The sequence below is a fragment of the Ambystoma mexicanum genome, chromosome 8, assembly GCF_040938575.1.
Source record: "Ambystoma mexicanum isolate Mex_15411 chromosome 8, UKY_AmexF1_1, whole genome shotgun sequence".
Taxonomy (NCBI): domain Eukaryota; kingdom Metazoa; phylum Chordata; class Amphibia; order Caudata; family Ambystomatidae; genus Ambystoma; species Ambystoma mexicanum.
The window spans coordinates 671,339,503-671,363,200 of record NC_090929.1 but is presented as its reverse complement, the minus strand read 5'-3'; the positions used below and the strand labels follow the sequence as shown (position 1 = coordinate 671,363,200).

General features: G+C 48.1%; 1 protein-coding gene across 1 annotated transcript in view; it reads right to left on the bottom strand.

Moving 5' to 3' along the window:
- Positions 1-3,978: 3,978 nt before the first annotated feature.
- LOC138472340 (Y-box-binding protein 1-like) overlaps positions 3,979-23,698 on the bottom strand; it is a 707,873-nt gene continuing 688,153 nt past the window's right edge. Inside the window, exon 8 of the mRNA XM_069610465.1 lies at positions 3,979-4,331. The gene's annotated coding sequence lies outside the window, so the exon portion shown is untranslated. The remainder of the gene's footprint in view (positions 4,332-23,698) is intronic.

Below are 23,698 nucleotides of genomic sequence, written 5' to 3'. Positions count from 1 at the left end.
AAATCTTCCTTCATTGTTAGAAGTGTCTAAACAGTAATGTTTTGTGAACGTGTGCAAGGTGGACCATGTAGCTGCCTCGCAGATGTCCTTTATTGGGACTCCACTCTGAAGGGCAGAGGAAGTTGCCATGCCCCTATTGGAATGAACCCTCAAACCCTCCAGAGGTCCTCTTATTGGAAGACGTATTGAGTACAGATGGACATGTCCAGAAGGTGCGGGTACCATGTCCTCCTGGCCCAGTCCGGGGCAATCAGGATAATGGATTTCCCAAACCTTCGCAACCTCCTGATGACGTGAGGAATGACAGGGACTGGAGGAAACGCATACAGCAGTGGAAATTCCCAGTCCACTACAAACACGTCCCCTAGAGCTCCTCTTGGGGAAAATTCCCTGAAGCAAAACAGTTCGCACTTCCAGTTGACAGGTCGCTAACAGATCCACTTGAGGAGTTCCCCAAAGGGTGAAGAACTCAAAGGACTTCCTGAGCTAGTTCCCACCTGTGTCAGACTGTGCTCTGCATGCGCAGAGCGTCCGCCGCCATGTTCTCCTCTCTGGCTAGATGAATTGCTGATAGGGAGATTCCTTCTTGAATGGCCCAGCACCAGAGCTGCATTGCTTCTCTGCACAGTGGTAGTGACCCTACGCCTCCTCTCTTGTTGAGGTAGTACAGGGCCACTGTGTTGTCCGTCATTATCTGGACATTCCTTCCCCACACAGAGGGCACAAAGGCCTTCAGCGCTATTGCCCTCAGCTTCAAAACATTGATATGTAGTTTGGATTCCGATAGAGACCAATGCCCGCTGATTGTCAAATTGTTGGTATGGCCTTCCCACCCTGTGAACGAGGTGTCTGTTACTACCGTTATCTCCGGCCATGGTTGCCAAATAGGTTCTGCCTTCAAAATGCCCTTGCAGGCCCACCACAGGAGATAATGTGCAACCCTTCATGGAACCTGAAGGAAATCCGTCATCCTGCCTGAGAATTGAGACCATTGAGTTCTGAGGGACCACTTTAGAGATCTAATTCTCCATTCTCAGGCGAGCCTCTGGCACCAGAAAAATGCAGGATGCCATGAGGCCGAGCAACCTCAGAAATTCGACGGCCAGGAGACGCCGGGCACTCTGAAATTTGGAGATCATCTGTTAAATGTCTTGAGCCCTCACCTCTGGTGGCGAGGCTTTTCCCAAGGATGCATCCAGGACTGCCCCAATAAACTGGAGTCTTTGAGATGGTATCTTGTTGGACTTCTTGTAATTGGGGCAGAAGGCAAGTCTGTGGAGAGAGTGTCAGGTTATGCTGAGATGTTCCAGGGTTTGTTTGGGGGAACTTGCCCTGTTCAGCCAATCGTCCAGGTAGGGGCAGACGTGAATCACCCCTCTCCTGAGACTCGCTGCCACCACCGCCATCAGCTTGGTGAAAACCCTCGGGCGCAGGTTAGCCCAAATGGCAGAACTTGAAATTGATAATGAGAACCGCCATGGAGAACCTCAGGTACTTCCTGTGCTTGTTATGGATTGGCACATGAAAGTAAGCATCCTGAAGGTCCAATCCCACCATCCAATCCTGGGGCTGGAGGGCCTGAAGGATCTGAGAAAGTATGACCATCTTGTCCTTCCTCAGGAACTTGTTCAAGTATCTCAAGTCCAAGATGGGTCTCAGCCATACATCCTGGGATTAGGAAATAGCGATAGTACTATCCTTTGTTCCTCTCTATTACAGGTACTGGTTCTATAGCACCTTTCTCTAGCAAGGTTAACATTTCTGCTGGGGTGAAAAGGCTGCAGCTGCCTTAATGTGGCCCTTAAAGATGTAGCCGTAACCTTTGAGGTCTGCAGCTTTTCAAGGCTCTCATCAGCTTTACTTCCAAATAGATGGGAGCCGTCAAAGGGCATGTTGATGAGTCTGGATTGTACATCCGGTGCAAAACCTGACTGCCTCAACCACGCAGAGCTGCATATGATAGTGCTTGCCGCCATGGCTTTGCTGACATTGTTAGAAGTATCCAGACCCGATTGCAGAGACTCGCGTGCAGGCTCTTTGCCATCCCTTATCAAGTTCAATAAGCCGCCTTTCCCCATCCTCGGGGATGTGATCAGCCACCATTGCTACGCTGTCCCACAAGTTGTGTGTAAACTTTGCCAGGGCACAAGTGGAATTGGCAGACTTTAAAAGCCATGCTCCTAGCTAAAAATACTTTATTTGACCAAGAATCAATCCTTTTGTCATCCCCATCAGGCGGTATGGTTGGATACGCTGTTTGCCTCGACCTAGAAGTAGCGGCCTGAACTACTAGGGTTTCAGGGGTTGGATGACTTGAAAGGTCACTAGGATAGCTACTTGATAGTCTCTATTATTTTGTTAAATTTCTATTTATTGTGGGATTGCATTCTGGAGCTTTCGAATTTGTAGCAAGTCTTCTGCAGTGCCACATGGAAGGGTAAAAAAGGGTTCTTCTGTGGTCCCTTCTCCAGTATGTCTGTGAGGTCGTCATGTTCAAATACAGGAGCTGGTCTACTCCATCCCAGGAAATCTACTACCCTGGACATTAGTGATCTATAAGATGCATCTGCATGTTCAGCCAGATCTGGTTTTCCAAAATCTAATTCTGGGGAGGTGTCAACTCCACTGGCTGTTTGTAATGAGTCAAAGTTGTTTGACTCTAGTTTCTTCTGAAAAAAAACATTCAGTTGTAACAGAATCCTTCTGTACATTAATGGGATCCACTTAGAGACCACCTGGAGGTGTCTCATCAGTAGATTCCTATCCCTCATAAATAGAAGTCATTGAGTTGCAAAACCCTTTTGGGTAAAGGTTTAAATACCTTTTCTTTACTTTTTCCCCAAAGGTTGACCAGACGGCGTCGATGTTTTAATCAATGGCGTAGATGGTTTACATATCGACATTGAAGGCGTTGATTACCTATTTTTAGATTTATACTTTGAGGGACTTTGCCCTCGACTGGACAATTTCTTTGATCTCTCATCTCGTCGAGTGCTCGAAGACTCAAGTAGTCTTAGGCTTACCCGGGCCCAAGGGTGTATGGGTTTTAGCCTTGGCGTCATGCTTTTCAGCGACCGTAGCATGGCCAATATTTTTGTGCTTCGAAGTTATCAGAGCCGGATTATCTATTTTCTTCTAAAGAGTTCCCACTCCTATTTAGAAGATTTGTTCAGGCAGACTACCCTTTTTGACGAAGAAGAGGAAGAAGACTGTGATCTCTGTCTTTTCTTTGATTTTTTTAGAGGACCAATGCGATTCTTTTTTTCGATCGTCTTTTGTGAGGAGAGCAATCTCTCGATTCGTTGGATGATGTCAATTTAAAAGGAGAGGATGGGGATTTGGGGACAATCATACCCACTAATTTAGCCTTGCGGTCTTTTAAGGCCTTAACAGTCACCGACTGACAGGATCGACAGTCGTCGGTTATGCGTTCGATGCCCAGGCACCAGTGGCAAACCTTATGCCGGTCCGTGATCGACATCTCGATACGGCATCACGTGCACTTCTTGAAGCCCGTCTTCAGAGTACCTGGAGCAGAAGACAAGGCCATATCGACAGGTTTTCGAAGAAAAGTGAAGCACGCCGTTAATCACAAAGCCATCACTATAGAGGAAATACTGAATTGAAGCCAACGGGCGCTGCGCGTGGTAATGTGCTCGACGATAACGTCAGCTGAGATGGAAGCCCTCGAGGGACATCGAGTTGACAGTCTCGACACACAGTACCCTCTGCCGACACGAGAAACATTTTTCAAAAGCAACTAAAGCTGGAAATGAAGATATCAAAGATGAGGAATACGTGGGAGGAAACAATACATTCAAAAGATTAATTTGGTGATTTAAGGATTTGAATAGAAACTACACAGAGGCTTAGATGAGGAATACGTGGGCGGACACAATCCATTCGAAACATTAATTTGGTGCTTTAAGGATTTGAATAGAAACTACACAGAGGCTTGAAGGATAAGACACACAAAAGCATACTTTAAGACCTTTAATAACAGATGCTTGCAATTGGTTGACGTTGAAAAAAGTGGGTGAAAATTCCATACAAATTAAAAATAAAGTTGTTAAAAATCTCAGTTTGACCAGATTAAAAAACAATTTTAAAAACCTTTAAAAAAGGTGTATTGAGAAAAAATAGGCTTCTAAAAACATGTTTGTCATTCCCAAAAGACCTTAGGTAGAAATAATAAAAAAATTCATGTTGCATACATAATGCAGACCGTTCTAGTTATCTGGTCAATTGTATAAAGCAAGCACTTAAGGTCTTCAGTTCGAATTCTTTGTTCATTTCTTATTGCTGGAATTTCATTCTTTTTGATGACTAAACTGCAAAGAAGACAAATCACAACGTTAATAAGTTTGTTCAACAATCACATTTACTTAATTACCATTTTTCATCTACATTATTAAACATATCAAAGATAAATTAAATTCACATTTTTACAAGGAAAAAACAATGACAACTTTAAATGTTGTGACAGTATCATTTGACCTTTCTTCCCCCAAAGTAAAAGGCCTATTGCAAGAAATGGTTACTAGTAAGTGTTTTCTAGCATTCTTTAAGCCTTTCTGGGAGCAGCTTTGCTGCATCCAGGTGGAGCTGGCAGTACTTTTTGTGTTTTCTATTGCAATTCTATAATGCAGGATAACTTGCTCTGGGGTGGCAACAATGACTAGCGTTTCATAAAAGTAGCATGTGTGCAGAAATTAGGAGCCACTGCTTTGTCCCTTGGCACATTGGGTAATCTGCACCACAGACGTTGTCCAACTGGCAAATTGTTTCTCTAAAGAGAAATTTGGACCCAGGGAACGGCGGTCAGCCAATCGGGTGGCTGGAAAAGCGGGTGAGAATACACAATCTCAGCCTGCTGTACCATCCACCCGAGGCCCTTCCCTGTTTTTCTTTCTTTTTGCATTGTAGTGAGGCAACAACAAGCCTATCGCTGTTGTCCCCCGCCCCTGCGCACCTTCCACTTACCTTTTGGGACCAGAGCATTGTGCTCAGGTCCCGTAGCTCCTCCTGTCTGGCTGCGGCCATAGATATTGAAAAGGGACTGTTGTCCCTTTTCCATATGGCAGTGGCCATCTTTTTTTTCTTCTATTTTTCATCTGGAAATCTGCTGCGCTAGCAAAATGAAGTATGTCACTGGCTGAGATGGAAGCGGGATGGTTTATCGATCATCAGGAGCAATATAGTCCAGAGCTCCCGTCTGCCCCATATTCTGTCCAAAGTTTTTATTAGAGTGGACCTAAAATCCAACTCATTGGTGGAGGGGTTGTTGACCATGGAACAGAGGACTATGCCTCCTAGCAGACTGGAGATAGTGTGCCTCATTACGAGGTTGGCGGTAAGGGGTTAACGGCACTGGTAAAGGTGCCAGCGCCGTTAACCACTTACCGCCCTATTACGAGTCTGCTCGTGGGACCTGGTAAAACCAGGTGCCCTGGGTCCCAACGTCCCGGTGTTAGCACCCTCCCCATTCCCATTGAGCCCTCTGATGGCTCAAATGGGAATGGGGACGGACCGGGTCCGGGTTCCCTGAATGGGAAAATATCAGGCCCTCCCAAGGTTGGAATGGCTCGGTACTTCCCCATTCAGGGAACCCGGTACCCGGAATGGAGGTAGCCATGCCACAAATTGCAGCATGGTTACCTCCAAAGTCGTAATGACCCCCCAGTGTCCAGTTTTAACCCACTCTCTCTGTTGCCTCGTCCCCTGGCAGCTAATATCCCATGGTCTAGTGGTGGCACACCAAGTATAAAGGGCAGATCCATGGCACCATGTGTGAGAGCAGGCCCTACTTTGTTGCATACTCAATCTAACTCAAGAAGGCACCAGTTACGAGGACCCACTGCCATGCTTACATCTCCCATTGGTGTTAGATTGAGTGCGTTAGCTGCGTGACTATCGTTTGGAGTTTCGGGGGTGAGAACCACAGTGGGAGGGAGGCTTTCAAGCACAGAGGAAGCAGAAGGTGGGGGGGAGCTAAATCTATCAGTGCTGGGGGGTATCGATGACAGAAGGCTGTCTGTAGAGCAAGCCCCTCTAAGTAATCATGAGGTTGCCCCGGTTCCCCCACTGAGGTGCAATCTGTAACTACCCCCAAATGTTTTATCCGGTGCCCTGTGGTTGATGTCATGGAACATTGCTGGCCTCCAAAAATGCACAGAGGGACAATTTGGTTAGATCTAGTGCATTTGCATGACATAGTGGCTATGCAGGAAACTTGGGTCTTTGGTGGCCCATAACATCCAGGGCTTTGCCACTTATTTTTATTCCAGCAACAAAGGGGAGGGCGCCCTAGTGGTGGACTTACCCTCTGGGTCAATGTCAAATTATTTGTATCGATATGTACGTACCCCGGTGACTCAAGGGATTACATGGAACTACACTTGCGATGCCCAGATGCGTCTAACCTTCTGCTTATTAACTTGTATAACCAAAATGAAATTGCTGTTGGTAACTATGTTTCTGTTATTGGAGGAAAACACACAGTGGAGGGAAAATCAGAAAAGCCTGGTAAAAATCATCATAATGGGAGACTTGAACCTCCAGTTTGAACCACTTGAGAATATGATGGGGCTTACTGAGGAGGACGACGCAAGATGGGGTATTGAAGAGCTGGTGGCGTAATGCTCCAAGAGGAAATACAGATACGCTGAGGCAGCAGATAGTGTGTTTCTGTCCCTAGGTCTTAGGGCGTGTAATGGCAGGTTTGTGAGCAACTGCACAGCTAACATGACTTTTGGATCCCACACTAAAAGTAGTTTAATTGATTACATTTTGGTGAATATTGAATTAAAGAAACATCTATATGATTTTAGGGTGCTGAAAAGACCAGAAAGGGACCATGATCCTGTAGTAGTATCTGTCTCATGGACCTAATTTGGAGTAAGGGTGGGAAGCAAACGATCAGTGCGGGATTCCATTTGAAATCAAGGGTGAAGCTAGACGTGTTATGAAGTGGTGTTCACTTGACCTGGAGTATAAACGATCAGATATTTATGCAAGCATTTTGCCGTTAATTGAGGACTTTTTTCTAGTGATTAGAAGGATGTTGATCATATCCTATTTGTGCACAAAACCTTGGCGAGTGCATTGGGGGAATCTCAGAGTAAGCCCCAGACCACTGTTGGAGCAAAGGCAGCACGTAAAAACCCATGGTATGATGGTGAATGCCGCGCTGCAAAAAAATACTGATTGAGCACACTAAAAGGATCAGGGGTAGGAGCCCAGATGCCTTGGCTGATTCTAGGGCCACATACTGTAAATTGCTGAAATTGAAGAAAATGGAGTATTCAGATTAGATATAACTGGGATAATCTCCTCCAGGCGACTCTAGGCACTTTCGGGAATGTGTTGGGGCAGGGAAGCGCAGCGACCAAAATTGAATCCAGAATGGCATTTCAGACGCTGCTTGGGATTGCCCATTTTGGTCATCTTTCTGGGGATGACAAATTGGCTTTGAGTGCGATAGGTGTTATATCGGATAGTGCCTGGGAGGAGTATCAAGCCCTATTAGTGCTGTCCAACAGTGACATTACAGCAGCACTTGTGTCACAAAAACTGGGGAAGACGCCCAGACCTGATATGGTCCCCATTGATTGGTATATGGACCCCCTATTTGTTAAAACTGTTTAATGCTCTGTTAGCAGTCAAAGGGGGCCATTATGACCTTGGAGGGAACCATGCCGCAATTTGCGGCATGGTTACCCCCTCACCGGGTACCGGGTCCTTAAATGAGGAATTATCAGGCTATTCCAACCTTGGAGGACCCAGTAATTCCTTATTCGAGGAACCCGGACCTGGTACATCCCCATTCGAGCCCCCATGGGGCTCAATGAGAATGGGGAGGGAGCTAACAACGGGCCCGTTAGTTACAGGCCCGTTGTTAGCTCCCTGGTCTGCTAGCAGGACCCGATAAGGGCACCTGGTTTTACCAGGCATCCTTTGCGGGTCCCGCGAGCAGACTCGTAATGGGGCGGTAAGGGGTTGACAGCTCCGGGACCATTACCGGCGCCGTTAACCCCTTACCGCCAAGGTCGAAATGACCCCCAAAGTCTCATACTCATGGACCCAAGCAGTACTTGTCCCCATATTCAAGAACGGAGATAGGGAGGCTCCCGCAAACTACAGACTCATCTCTCTTCTTGATGCAGAAGAAAATGAAATCCACAGACCCTATGGAGACCAGATTTTTATTGGCTGATAATCTGTATTGTAAAACCTCTGTTCCTCCCACGGATAAAGTCAGTTTGTGGTTAGGGGTAGTTTTTTTTTCTTTCTGCATTTTCTCTTTTGTATTTTCAATTTCCCATTCTTAAATTGTAATTTATATCATTGTTATTTAGGTTTCTTAGCAGACTTTCCTGAAACTATGCCACCCAAACAAGAATACCTCTGAAGGAGTGTGGGACAGTGGCATTGGGGCATTCAAATGCTTTCCAGATGATTTTGGATACACAAGATATCAACACAATGACCGAAAGGACAAAGGCGTCTGCCAAAAACTGCCCACTAGGAACACCAACATATAAAGACTAACCCTCACCCATCATGCCATGGATCAGTGTCTGGCAGAGAGGATAATAACACGAGTGGTTTATTGCAGTAGGCGTCAAACTGCTGATGTCTTCCACCAGTTCATTGTTTCCGGTTCTCTTCCTGGTTGCTGAGAGTTACACACAGGTAACAATTTGGTGTCCGCGTCAAAACCTTGCAGTCTCTGCGTCACTTCCTTCATCCCGGAAGAAGCTCCAAAGAGGCCTAATAGAAGCCAACAATTTTAGTAAACAGCGCACTTCATGAATAAGCAGCCACTTCTGGGAACCTTGGAAACTTGAAGAGTCCTAGAATGGGCCTAGACTGTAGGGCTAAGATTTATTGCTTTTGTAAAATAATGTTCTTGGTGGGAGTACCTCTTCAAAGGTTTACAGATGGGCTTTTGTGGCTTGCCACTTATAAGATTCTAAACTGCTTGTTCTCCGGAAGTTGATAGATTATGGCTTTCACCCCTGCTGTGGGGCCAGACGTGGCCTTTAATGGCTCGCCAGGCCGGGTCAAGGTAGGCAAGAGTGAAGCGAGGGCCTGGGCGAGGGCTCCAGGCTGCTAAAGGCCAAGTTCACCCTCCACAGCAGGGGTGAAAACCATTTGCACCCCAGGGTTTATCCGGGGTGGGAATGGTTACTTTTTTTTCTCAGGAGGAATCTCCTGAGGGGAATAAAAAAGATGCCCGCCACCATAATACTGTGCTTTTCTTTTCGCAATTTTGCCCCCAAAAAATGTCCCCCAGCCCTCCGAAGCACCCCTTGTGTCCCCTTTCCTCCCTGCACCCTCTTCCTGGTCTCCCTCCCTCCCTCCTCCTGCCTCCCCTGCTCTAATTGGGCCTGCGGCCCATGCTCGAAGGGTCTAGTGACCCAGTGTGCACCGGCTTCCCTCTATCCATCGAGGGAGCCGGTGCGGGGATTATGCCCATATCGGGCTTTTCTTTTCGCAATTTTGCCCAAATGAATTTCCCCCAGCCCCCCGAAGCACCCCTTGTGTCCCCTTTCCTCCCCGCACCCTCTTCCTGGTCTCCCTCTCTCCTCCCGACCCGCCTCCCCTGCTCTGATTGGGCCCGCGGCCCGTGCTCGAAGGGTCTAGTGACCCAGTGTGCACCGGCTTCCCTCTGTCCATCGAGGGAGCCGGTGCGGTGAGTATGCCCATATTGGGCTTTTCTTTTTGCAATTTTGCCTAAAAAATGTCCTCCAGACCCCCGAAGCACCCCTTGTGTCCCCTTTCTTCCCCACACCCTCTTCCTGGTCTCCCGCCCTCCTCCTGCCTCCCGACCCGCCTCCCCTGCTCTGACTGGACCCACGGCACGTGCTCGAAGGGTCTAGTGACCCAGTGTGCACCGGCTTCCCTCCGTCCATTGAGGGAGCCGGTGCGGTAAGTATGCCCATATTGGGCTTTTCTTTTTGCAATTTTGCCTAAAAAATGTCCCCCAGCCCCGAAACACCCCTTGTGTCCTTTCCTCCCCGCACCCTATTCCTGGTCTCCCGCCCTCCTCTCGCCTCCCGACCCGGCCACAGTGTCCCGATTGGCCATGCTACCAGGCCTTTACAGACCTATCCAGGGCAGCCCTCTGCCCGGCAGCCCCATCGGGTAAGGACCCTGAGGCAAAGGACGGCTCCAGATCGTATCTGCAGGTATCCGCAGGAGAAGCAAGAAGTCAGTTGCCTTCCGTCAACCAGCACCAACAAAAACGCAAGTGTGGCAAGGGTGGGAACTGAACCAATCACTTCACGCTTGAAAGCCCTACCACTCTTACCCAAAAGTTGAACTTAGAAAGTGTGCCCTAATATCGTCACTGTCTTTTAGCTGAACTTAGAAATATGCCCTAATAGCGTCACTATTAGAGTTGAGTTAAGATGGTATTCCCAACGTCATTAAATGTGCCCTAATAGCGTCACTGTGTTAAAGTTGAACCTAGAAAGTGTGCCTAATAGCGTCGCTGTGTCAAAGTTGAACTTAGAAAGTGTGCCCTAATAGCGTCACTGTATAAGAGTTGAATTAAGATGGTACTCCCAACGTCATTGAATGTGCCCCAATAGCGTCACTGTGTTAAAAGTTGAATTTAGAAGGTATTCCCAACATCATTGAGGGTGCGTGGTCGCATACACTTTACTGATTACCACAATATCACACTACTACGCTTACTCTTTCCTATACACCACCATTCAACTAGAGCACAGCGGTACTATGACACATTCGGTAAAGCTGTTCTCATACTAACATGACTCATCAAACTACCCATCATCCTAATAAAACACAGCTAGCTAGCACATACTGGCTAGCTTAGGCATCTCCTCAGGCATAACGCAGCCAGAACTCAGTCTGGATGTCCCCCCTCCAGACTGAACACTTTCAACTGATCTCCTCAGCACCACACCTACCGCTAAGAAGCAGCTATCATGCAACAACCACACCAGCTGCACACATACCTGGTGCGCCCACGCACTTTACGACTCTCTCTCTCTCTCTCTCTCTCTCAACTGACTTGAACTGCGGTTCCCACGGGCGTTCAACCTACCAGCGCCTTGAGATCATACAAATGATACATAAGGCGCTATACAAATGCAAAATAACATAACATGTGGGAGCCAAGGTGTTTGCAAAGGTGGTGTTGGGCCATTTGGATATATGGTGTCTGGAGGGGGCCAGAACCACCTCCAGGCCGGGATTCAGCACAATGTTAGACCATGGATCAGGTCATGAGGCTTTATTTAATCTTGGAAAAATATGTCCCGTTGAGGAACATGAACATTTATGCAGTTTACATTGACCTCAAAACTACTTTTGACATTGTCCCTACAGCAAGATTGTTGTAGACATTGAATTTGGGTATGCCATTTGATATTTTGAGAGCAATCCAGTCCGTCTACACTAAAAATGGGGCAGTAATTAGGCACTCGTTGGATGCCCAAACAACATGTAAAGTAAAAATGGATGTCGGAGTAATGCAAGGTTGTGTCCCTGCCCTGAGTTTGTTCTGTTTGTTCATCAACTGGGTCATTGATTTGTTGCTGGCAGAACCCACTAACGCTCCATCGTTGGCAAATGAGCGTCCCAATTCTCTTATTTGCCGACAACGTTGTCCTGCTTTGTCTCACCCCAAAGGGCCTTCGGAGGCAGTTGGCCATTTTTGAAGATTTCTGTAATGTAAGTGGTCTTACAATCAATGTGATATGATATGGCATTTATAATGCGCCTATACACAAGTGTTTCAAGGCGCGACGAGGCAAGGGAGGGGGAACAAAGGGAAGACGGACAACGATCTTACTAGGCCAGGTGCGATTCAAATCGCGCAAGTGCATGGGAAGGGGGAAAGGGAAAAGCGCGTGGGGGAAGTGAGAGGGGAAGTGCAGTACATGGGATAGTAGAATAAATAAGATAAATAAAAACAGCCAAATGGTGGCAAGTGCAGACATAAGTGCTGGTAGGGGGCCTGCAGGGATACATAAAATAGTCCCCAGGTGCAGGGGTTGCCAGGGAGGAGGCAGTGCAGGTGTGCAACTGGCAGGGCCTGCGCCCGAGATCCGAAACGGTGGCCAGGTAACCAGTGCAGTTTCAGCCAGGAATTCAGTAGGGGAGAGAAAGCAGAAGCAGAGAGGAAGGTTTTGAGGTGCTTCCGGAACATGTTTCAGGGAGGCAGGAAGGCTGTTCCAGAGCGAAGCCCCTGCCGAAGAGAGATATCTACGACCAACTCGTTGCTTGGAGAAGTGACTGACCCTGAGGGAGTTGGAGGCAGATGAGCGAAGAGCTCGAGAAGGAAGATATTTAGGAAGAGAGAGTTGAATGTATTGCGGCCCCAAGCTCCAGAAGGCCTTGAGGACAATGCAGAGGGTTTTGAACTTAATCCTCGCAGCCACTGCAGAGATTTCAGTCCTGGAGAGATACGATACCTGGGCTTGAGGCCAAGGACAAGTCTTGCAGTCCTGTTCTGGATAAGTAGCAGAGGGCGGAGAGTAAAGGCAGGCAGATTTAGATGGAGGCTGTTACAATAGTCCAGCCTGGAGAGAACCAGGGTTCTGGAGACGGTGAGCTTCTAGGGGAAGGAGAGGAAAGGAAGAATACCTCTGAGGAGGTGGAGCTGGTAGTGTGACTTCTTAGCGACGTCAGAGATGTGAGGAGAGAAGGAGAGTGTGGAGTCGAAGATGAGCCCGAGGTTTTTAGCCATGTAGGTGGGAGTAGGGAGAGGGCTAAGAGAAGCCGGCCAGAGAGCTGCAGGGAAGGAGGGAGTGGGTGTGCCGATGAGTAGAATCTCTGTCTTACTGGCATTAAGGCAGAGGTCATTGGTGGCACACCACTCCTGGATAGCATAAAGACAGTCAGAGATGAGGGAAGGAGAGGAGGGGCCGAGGGTAGCCTGAAAATGAGCTGGGTATCATCTGCATAGCACTGAAAATTGGGGCAGAGAGCGGCGATGCGGTGGGCAAGGAGTGCAAGGTATTGGTTGACCAGCCAGGGAGAGAGGTTAGATCCCTGGGGGACACCTCAGGTAGAGAAAAAGATATCAGAGAGGAAGGACCCAAGTTGGAACTGGGAGGGTCGGTCAGAGAGGAAATAAGTCAGCCACGCCAGAGCCTGACTAGTGATAGCCAGGTTACCACAGAGACGGTTGAGCAGGATGGCATGGTTGACAGTGTCAAAGGCAGAAGAGAGATCAAGCAAGATGAGGACGCACGGGGTGTTAGAGTCAAGGTTGGAGAGCAGGTCTTCACGGATGTTCAGGAGAGCAGTTTACGTGCTTCTGGCAGCTCTAAAGCCAGACTGATGGTCATGAAGACAACCAACAGATTCGGTGTCGAGATTAAGCTGGGAGATGGCCAGTTTCTCCAGGAGCTTGCCCAGGAAGGGAGTGATGGAGATTGGCCGATAGTTAGCCGGGCAGGAGGGGTCGGCAGAGGGTTTCTTAAGAAGAGGGTGCACAAGGCAGTGCTTCAGGGGGGACGAGAAGACTCCAGTGGCAAAAGAGTGATTGCAGAAATCAGCCAGGGAAGGAGCCAGGGAGTCGATGTGGTCCTTGATAGTTTTGGAGGAACAGGGGTGAACCTGTTTCGACGAGACTTTCATAGATCGGACTTGTTAAGAAACCTGGTCTGCGGAGAAAAGGGGAAAGGCAGAAAGGCAGGGAGGGAGGGAGGGAGGGGTGGCTGCAGAAGGGCCAGAGGAGGAGCAGGGAATAAAGGGAGGGAGGATATAGGAGGAGAGTGAGGATAGGATATCCTGAGTTTTTTAAATGAAATGAGAAGCCAGTGCCCTGCAGACGGCCTAGGAAGGGACAGGAGAGGTAGAGACTGCAGCAGGATTGGCCAGTTCCTTGCAGATTTATTTTTTTATAACATGTTTTTATTATTTCCACAAACATACAAGGAAGAAATATAACTGAGTAACATCCCGCAACTCCCCCTGGTCCTGACTCCCACCCTCCCTGGAAGATCTTCTCTATGTTTCTTTTGTTCTCAGGAATGTCTATGAACTAAATATGTCTGTTATTCTGATGTTATATGGGCACCATTGTTCCATATAATCTGATTGCAGGTAGTCCAGAACCCTGCACCCATTTCTTTGTGAAGGATTAATTCAAGCCCTGTATGATATGTGTAAGCTTTTCCATGGTCATTTGTGACCAGATCTTCTGAAGCCATGCGTACAGTAGAGGTGGGACTTGCTTTTTCCAGTTTTGGGCAATTGCCGCCCATGCCGCATTGACTAAACCCATGAAACTCCTCCATTGTGACTTGTCGAATTTCTTGGCCATCTGGTCTTTCATTCCGCAGAGCCACACTTTCTCCCCCAACTGCTCCACATCTGGGAACATCTTTTTGATCTCCGTCTTCACTTCAGACCAGAAGCCTTTGACCCCCTGGCAGTCCCACCATATGTGCTTCCACGTACCTGCCTCTGAGCATCCCCTCCAGCAGCGGATGGGGGTTTCCGGGTACATAGTGTGTAGCTTTTCCGGTGTGTAGTGCCACTGGGTTACTATATTTAGCCACATTTCCCTTGTTTGCACTGATCGGGTCATTTTCGGTATGCTGTTCCACAGATCCAACCACTGTTTTGGAATATCCTCCCCCAGTGTTTTCCCCCATTTTATCATGTAGGCCCATTTAACTTCTTCCTGTGAGTTGATAAAGTTATAGAGAGAGACAACTAACTACTTGGATCCCGAGTTGGTTATCAAGTACCTTTCAAATTGTGAGAGGTCCCTTGTAGCCACTTGTTTAACTTCTGGTGTCGCCAACCAATGTCTGAGTTGCTCGTACTTGTACCTGTCCGCCTCTGTCAGGTTTAGTAGAGCTTTACACTCCTCAAACGATCTCATTTCTTTGTCTTGGAACATTTCCCCAATTTATTTGCACCCTCCAGCTTCCCATTTCTCAAAGGCCCCACGTTCCATTACCGGCAGGAATTGGAGGTTTCGGCATATGGGTGTAAAGGGGGCATCCACTGTGGTCATGATGCCCATCCGCGTTTGTTCGTCCCAGGCTTCCAGAGTAGTTTTTATGACCTCACTGATACAGAGATTAGGGTGCCTATGTTGTTTTGATTTCCATAAAGTGTCCTCCAAAGGAGATCTGGGTACCGCCCTATCTTGAGTTACCCATATTGTTTGTTGGGCTTCCCCCAGCCATTCCTTCAGTACCGATAGTTGCGCTGCTTGGTAATATCTTCTAAAGTGTGGTAGGGACATTCCCCACGCTCTAGTAGGTGCCGTAAGGATAGCTGCGACGACCCTTGGGTGTTTCCTGTTCCAAATATATGACAAGATTTACTTTGACAGTGCCTTGAAGAAGGATCTAGGCACTGTTATTGGAAGAGCATGAAAATAGTATAGCAGCCTGTGTCATGAACTTTCAGATCACGCCCTTTTTGGACCTCCTGATCCTTGTCTCAACAGGGCTTGCATTCCGTACTACTTCCAATATGGCCGCCCAGAGCTGAAGCTCTTACTCGCTCCATGCGCTGAACGCGGCGTGGTCTATTTATAGACCACACCTTCCGCGGCTCGCGCGTCTCAATGCTATTGCAGAGTAGTCCAGACGTGTGTTCGTAGCTCGCTGTATTGTTTCCCTTGTCCCAGTGCTATTACCCATTCCTTTTCCTTTCCCCCTTGCTGGTTCTGAGCTTTTCTAGCCTTTTCCAGTCTCCCGGATTCCTGGACTCCGTGATCCTAGAACTAAACACAACCTGGAACCAGACGAATCTCGAGCAGCGCTGTTCAAGACTAGGAGCGTTCGCAAGAAGGCAGCGATCGAAGTCACCAGCAAACAGCGGACCCAGGTGAGAAGGGTGGGGGGACTGCTTGACAGTTTGAGACGCCACCCGACCAAACCTAAAAACGAGATGGAAGCCGCCTTGCAGGACTTACTGCGACGCATGCAAGAATATCAACCGAGGTTCAAAATCTTAAGGCGGAAAACGCTGCGCTCAAACAATTGGTCTTATCCCGGGATTCTGCTACAAAGGAGGGTGCCCTGTTAGGCGGTATTGTTGACAAGTATGATGGTTCGGCAAAAACACTCCGCGGATTCTTGGATTCATGCCTGGTCCACTTTACCTTCAAGCCCTATTATTTCACGACTCCTAGGGCTACGGTGGGTTTCATCATATCCCACCTTTCCGGCAATGCCTTAACTTGGGCAACACCCCTTGTCAACTCCGGCGATGCCCTCCTAGACGACTACGATGGGTTCATACAGGCCCTTAAAGGCATGTTTGACCGCCCAGAGCAGGTCTATACTGCCCAAGAACGCTTTCTGGACTTTCAACAAGGCTCCCAAGATATGCTCACTTATGTGACCAGATTTAAACAATTGGCCAAGGAAGCAGACTGGTCCCCTGAGGCTAGTTTTACCCTGTTCAGTAGAGGCCTAAACAAAGAGATCAAGGATGAACTGGCCAGGGTGGCCAGACCAAATTCATTCCAAGCACTAATGGACCTGGCCTTGCAAATAGACTTTCGCATCCAGGAAAGGAAGGCTGAAAGAAAGAACTCCAAGGGAAACCCACCCAAGACGTCCTTTGAGAGCACAGCCAGATCGGACGCAAACCCAAGTCCAGCCCCAGAACCTGAACCCATGCAGATTGGAGCCTTTCGTGGACCCATATCGCCTCAAGAAAGATTGAGAAGGATCCATACGGGTTTGTGTATGTATTGTGTTTCAGACAAACATTTGGTCAGGGAATGTCCTCTGGCACCTCCTCGGCGTTCGGGAAACACCAACTCCTGATCTTAAATGGAGCAGAGATTCGGGAGAGAGATGTTTGCTCCACATCAATTCCATCCTTGAACTCTCCTGGACAAAACAGTTTGGTGATACTACAGGCTTTCCTGTCGCCCTCCAAAGACAAGACCTATCCCATTCTGGCCTTGGTGGACTGCGGAGCTATGGGAATTTTCATTGATCAAGACTGGGTGGTTAGTCATCATATTCCGTACGAGACCCGAAACACCATGCAGCCGGTGGAAGCAATAGACGGAAGACCACTCTCTTCAGGGCCCATAAGCCTGCAGACTAAAGAGATCCAACTTTCCATAAACCATCATCAAGAGCGGATTACATTCAACATCATTAAGTCAACCCATTACCCCATGGTTTTGGGAATGCCCTGGTTACAAAAGCACAATCCATATATCAATTGGGCAGCAGGATCATTATTCCTGGGCTAAGAGTTCTGTATGTCCCACTGTCTGTCCCTGGATCCCACCTCGGTAACTCCTAAAGAACCACCAAGAGACCAAGAAACATCACTCATGGTTTCCAATATCATACAAGTTCCAGAGGCCTATCAGGGATATGCTGATGTATTCTCTACTGCCATAGTCCAGGCCTTACCCCCTCACAGGCCCGAGGACTGTGCCATAGATACTGATCCCTCAGCTGTAATTCCTTTCGGCAGAATGTTAATTCTTTCCGAACCCGAGAAAAAGGCCCTTCGGGAATACCTAGACACTAATCTTGAAAATGGCACCATAAGACCCTCGAAATTTCCAGCGGGTGCTTCATTGTTCTTCGTTCCCAAGAAGGATACTGAGGAACTCAGACTTTGCCTCGACTATAGAGGCTTAAATCAATGCACTCTCAAGGATCGGTACCCACTGCCCCTGATCTCGGATATCCTGGAAGCTGTGAGAGGAGCCGTAATATTCACCAAATTGGATCTCAGGGGTGCCTACCATTTGATCCGTATCCGGGAAGGAGACGAGTGGAGGACTGCCTTTAGAACACCCTTTGGCCACTACGAGTACCTGGTCACGCCCTTTGGACTAGCCAATGCCCCAGCAGTTTTCCAACGTTTTATAGATAGGGTGTTCTCTGATATGTTGTTTCTCTTCGTCATTGTCTATCTGGACGACATATTGATTTTTTCCAAGGACCCTCAGAAGCATGAAGGACATGTCAAGGCAGTTCTACAAAGACTCCGGGAACATCATCTTTTAGCCAAGCCTGAAAAATGTTTGTTTCACGTTACCTCTGTGCACTATCTGGGATTTATCCTTAGTCCAGAGGGGATTGGCATGGACCCTTCAAAAGTAAAGGCCATTCTCGCCTGGCCTACTCCCACGTCCGTGAAACAAATCCAATCCTTCCTAGGACTAGCCAATTTCTACCGGAAGTTCATAGCCACCTTTTCCGAGATTGTACAACCCATAGTGGCTCTGCTAAAGAAGGACACCCCATTTGTCTGGTCAACTTTACAAGAAACTGCATTCCAGCGTTTAAAGACTGAGTTCACACAAGCTCCCATATTGGCTCAACCCGATACATGTCGACCCTTTTTAGTGGAAACGGGTGCCTCTAATTACGCCATAGGAGCACTGTTGAAGCAGAAGATGGAGGACGATTTGCAACACCCCGTTGCTTATCTGTCAAGACCTTAACTCCTAGTGAAACGCACTACTCGGTCCTGGAAAAGGAACTTTTTGCCATTCGCCAAACTTTCACTGAATGGCGACACCTACTTCTAGGAGCCAGACATCCTGTCCAAGTCCGTACTGATCATCGAAACCTACAGATTCTACAGTCACTGGAGTGCAGGAATAATCGTCAGGCACATTGGGTCTACTTTTTTTCCCAGTATCAGTTCCACATTACCCATGTCCCTGGATCACAGAACCTGATCGCTGACGCCTTGTCTCGCCGTCCTGACTACGTGACCACTGAAGATAAAGCATTTCCTAAAATGTTCTCTCCCACAATATTCATAGCCCAAGCAGTTAATCTCCTGGAAGAAGTCCGATCGCAAACCCAATCTTCGGAATTATGGAAGGACATTTCAACACGAAATCTCTGGAAATTAAGAGCCAAGGAAGGCTACTTATTCAAGGACAACGCACTATTCATTACTACATTGAAGCTACAGCAAAATAATAAACTTTTGTCATGACACTCTCCATTCCGGGTACCGAGGTATCAACAACACCTTCATCTTATACAGAGACAGTGATGAAGTCTGACGTGCAGCAATACATCCAGTCTTGTATAACCTGTGCCCAAAATAAACATGATAACAAGAGACCGGCGGGTCTTCTTCTACAGCCCACTCTACCCTCTAAACCATGGGAAATCATCGCTACAGACTTCATAGTGGAGTTACCACCTTCCCGAGGATATACTACCATCATGGTCACCATAGATTTGTTTACCCATATGGCCCATTTTACGCCACTGATTAAACTACCCTCCTCTTCAGAGCTAGCTGGAATATTTCTGGAACACACATTCCGACTACATGGGCTTCCTTCCAAGATCATATCTGACCGGGTCCCCAATACATTTCACAATTCTGGAAACACCTCTGTCGGGTATTAGGAATCCAACGTGCCCTCTCTTCAGGATATCACCCCCAAACCAACGGAGCCACAGAATGTGCAAATCAGACCCTGGAACAATATCTCCGATGTTTCGCTACCAAGGTCCAGGATGACTGGTCTCTCCTGATACCCGTTGCAGAATTCGCTTACAAAAACTCCGAACACTCAGCGCTACAGACTAGCCCCTTTTATTGTAGTCAGGGGTTTCATCCATCGGTCTTACCTTCGGTTCTTCCTGACCCTACACCGGTACCTACTATTGACTCCTGGTTCGAAACTCTTATCAACATTCACCGGGAGGCTAAAGAACACTTAGAGAAGAACAAGTTACTTCTTACCTTGTAACGTTCTTTCGACGGGATGTTCCTCCGACGTATTCCTCATCTTAGATATCTCCTTCCAGCTCGGCTGGCCTCGGAAAATTTTTTCTCTAGAGGGCGCTGCGCGTCGACGTCCTCCGAGTCGATGTCCCTCGACAGCCGCCGTATCGACGTCGACGTCATCCTGCCTATAAAGGCCGTGCGCAGCGTCCGTTGCTCTGTTCCGTTTTGTAGCCCACAATAATACTTTCTGGACTAGACTAATCACCCTGAAGGAGCGTAAGCTGCAACAACACGGGAAGTAGAACTGCGGGGATGGATGGGAGGGCCGATGAGGAATACATCGGAGGAACATCCCGTCGAAAGAACGTTACAAGGTAAGAAGTAACTTGTTCTTCGAAGGGATTGTGTCCTCCGACGTATTCCTCATCTTAGATAGGCTCCCAGTATTCTATTATTGGAGGAGGGAGTACTGACTTCACGCTGTCTTCTATTGATGAATAGAATGCAGTACAGCCCTTCCAAACCTAGTCTCTTGACTGGAGGAGGAATCCAAATTGTAAAAACGTGTAAAGGTATGGACAGACGACCATGTAGCGGCCGCACAGACGTCTTTAACCGGCACGCCTCTTTTGAGGGCCGATGAAGCTGCAATACCTCTGGTCGAATGAGCCCTAAGGTTTTGAGGGGGCTCTTTCCCTGCCAGTTTATAACATTCCAGAATGGCTAGAATGATCCATCTGGAAATGGTCTGCTTAGTTATTGGTAACCCCAGCTTGTGACCTGCGTAACCTACAAACAGCTGGTCTGCCTGTCTTATCCTGGCTAGTCTACTGATGTAAAAACTTAAAGCCCTTCTAGGGTCTAGCCTGTGTAACCTCTCTTCCTCTTTCCCCGGGTGAGGAGGAGGATAGCAAGATGGTAGGGTAATCTTCTGAGTGATATGGAATTCAGAAACCACCTTTGGGAGGAAATTAGGCTTCACTTGCAGGACAACTTTGTCTTTGTGAAATATTGTGTGAGGGGGTTTACAAGAAAGAGCTTGTAATTCGCTCACCCTTCTAGCAGATGTAAGTGCTATTAATAAAACAGTTTTAAGGGTAAGGAATCTTAACGAACAAGAATGGAGTGGTTCGAAAGGTGTGCCCATCAGGAAAGTTAGTACTAAGTTTAAATCCCATAGGGGAACTTGGAATGGTCTTGGGGGATAAACATTTGTTAACCCCTTTAGAAACTGTATTACCAAGGGTAATTTGAAATAGGATGGTTCTTCCGCAGTGCGCTTAAAGATGGATAGCGCTGCGAGATAGCCCTTAATGGTGCCAACTTGAAGGCCTGAATTTGCCAAATATAGAAGGAAGGACAAAACCATTGGTGTACCACATGAAAAAGGGTCGATATTCTGTTCTCTACACCAGCTGCAAAATCTGTTCCAACGGCAGCGGTATAAAGACTTTGTTGCTGGCCTCCTTGCCGAAAGCAACACCTCCATAACATCATCAGGGAGGTCCCAATCCTTGTACCTCAACCTTTCAGAAGCCAAGAGTGAAGGTTGAGGGTTTTGATGTCTGGATGGAGAACCTGACCTCCCTTCTGTGAGAGTAGGTTCTCTCTGAGTGGAAGTCGAATTGGAGGGCAGATGGAAAAGTCTAGAAGGTCCGGGTACCACGTTCTCCTGGCCCAATCCGGGGCAATTAGGATCATGGTTCTCCGGAATCTTCTCAACCTCCTGATCATTTGAGGAATGACAGGGACCGGTGGGAACGCGTACAGAAGCGGAAACTCCCAGTCCACTATGAACGTGTCTCCCAGAGCTCCTCTAGGGGGAAATTCCCTTGAGCAGAACAGATCGCATTTCCTGTTGACGCTGGTGGCGAACAGATCCACCTGAGGGGTTCCCCAAAGGGCAAAGATCTCTTGAAGGACTTCCTGAGCTAGTTCCCATTCGTGGGAGACTGTGCTCTGCCTGCTCAGAGCGTCCGCTGTCAAGTTCTTCTCTCCGGCTAGGTGAACTGCCGATAGAGAGATTCCTTCTTGGATTGCCCAAAACCAGAGCTGCATCGCCTCTCTGCACAGGGGTAGTGATCCTACGCCTCCTCTTTTGTTGAGGTAATGCATGGCCACTGTGTTGTCCGTCATTATCAGGACGTTTTTCCCTTGTACAGCTGGCAGGAACGCCTTCAGCGCAAGTATGATGGCTCTCAGCACTAACAGGTTGACATGTATTCTGGACTCCGATGGAGACCAACGACCGCTGATGGTCAAGTCGTTGGCGTGGGCTCCCCACCCCGTGAGTGAGGCATCCGTGACTACTGTTATCTCCGGCCAGGGTTGCCAAAAATGTTCTCCTTTCAGAATGTTCTCCTGACAGGCCCACCACTGAAGTTCTCGAGCCACCCTGTCGGGAACCTGAAGAAGATCTGTCATTCTCCCTGAGAATTGTGACCACTGAGTCCTCAGTGCCCACTGGAGGGATCTCATTCTCAGGCGAGCCTCTGGCACTAGGAAAATGCAGGATGCCATGAGGCCTAGCAACCTCAAAAAGTCGAAGGCTGGGAGACGTTGGGCATTTTGAAACTTGGTAACCATCTGTAGAATATCTTGAGCCCTCACCTCTGGTGGCGAGGCTTTTCCCAGGGAAGTGTCCAGGATCGCTCCTATGAACTGGAGTCTCTGCGATGGTATCATTTGTGACTTCTTTAAATTGAGGGAGAAGCCCAGTCTGTGAAGGGAGTGGCACACGTGATTTAGTTGGATCTGAGCTTGTTCCGAAGAGACAGCCCTGATCAACCAATCGTCCAGGTAGGGGTAGACATGAATCCCTTCCCTCCTTAGACTTGCCGCCACTACCGACATTAACTTGGTGAAGACCCTCTGGGCGGAGGTCAGCCCAAATGGCAGCACTCGAAATTGATAGTGAGAGTTGCCAATTGCGAACCTCAGGTATTTCCAGTGTTTGAGATGGATAGGCACATGGAAATAAGCGTCCTGAAGGTCCAGAGATACCAACCAGTCCTGGAACTGAAGGGCCTGGAGGATCTGAGAAAGAGTGACCATCTTGAATTTGTCTTTTCTGAGGAATTTGTTCAATTCTTGCAAGTCCAAGATGGGTCTCAGTCCTCCGTCTTTCTTTGGAATGAGAAAGTAAGGCGAGTACCAGCCCTTGTTCCTCTCCCCTACAGGTACCGGTTCTATGGCACCTTTCTCTAGCAGGTCTAAAATTTCCTGCAAGAGGAGCAGATCTGGAGCTTTCTGAGAGCTGATCCCCGGTGGATGACTGAGGTATGCGTAGGAGAGGCAGGCAGTAACCTTGGGCAACTGTTTCCAATGCCCAAGTATCTGACGTGATAGCCTGCCATTCCGCCAGATGTTGAGTCAACCTGCCTCCTACAGGTGTCCTGTGAGGGAAGTCCTCAGAGTGGTTTTGGGGCGGCTGATGCAGATGTCGATGGTTAAGAGGCACCTGCTGTTGCTGCGGCCTTTGAATGTCTACCCTGTCCACCTCGGGTAGTTCTTCTTTGTCCCCTTTGAGCCGGTCGTCCTCTACCTCTTCCGAATGCGGAGTAGAAGCGAAAGGACTTGCCTCTCGCAGAGGTTCCTGTGGGACGAAAAGGTGTCTGACGGATTGCAGCGCCTAGGGATTTTGCTGCTGCTTTTGCTGCTGCCGCCTTTTTCCCAAACAAAGAAGAGCCATCGAATGGCATGTTCAAGAGCCTGGCTTGCACATCTGGGGCAAAACCAGACTTTCTCAACCAAGCAAATCTACTGGTTGTTGTACTTGCCGCCATTGCTCTGCTGATACTGTCAGCCGAATCAATGCCCGTCTGGAGGGATTCGCACATAGCGTCTTTACCGTCCTGTATGATATTCAGGAACGCCTCCCTTTCTTCTCCCTCCGGGATGCAGTCAGCCGCTGTAGAAGCACACTCCCAAAGTGTATGGCTGAATCTAGCAAGGGTGCAAGTAGCATTCACAGATTTTAACTCCATGCTACATGCCGAAAAAACTT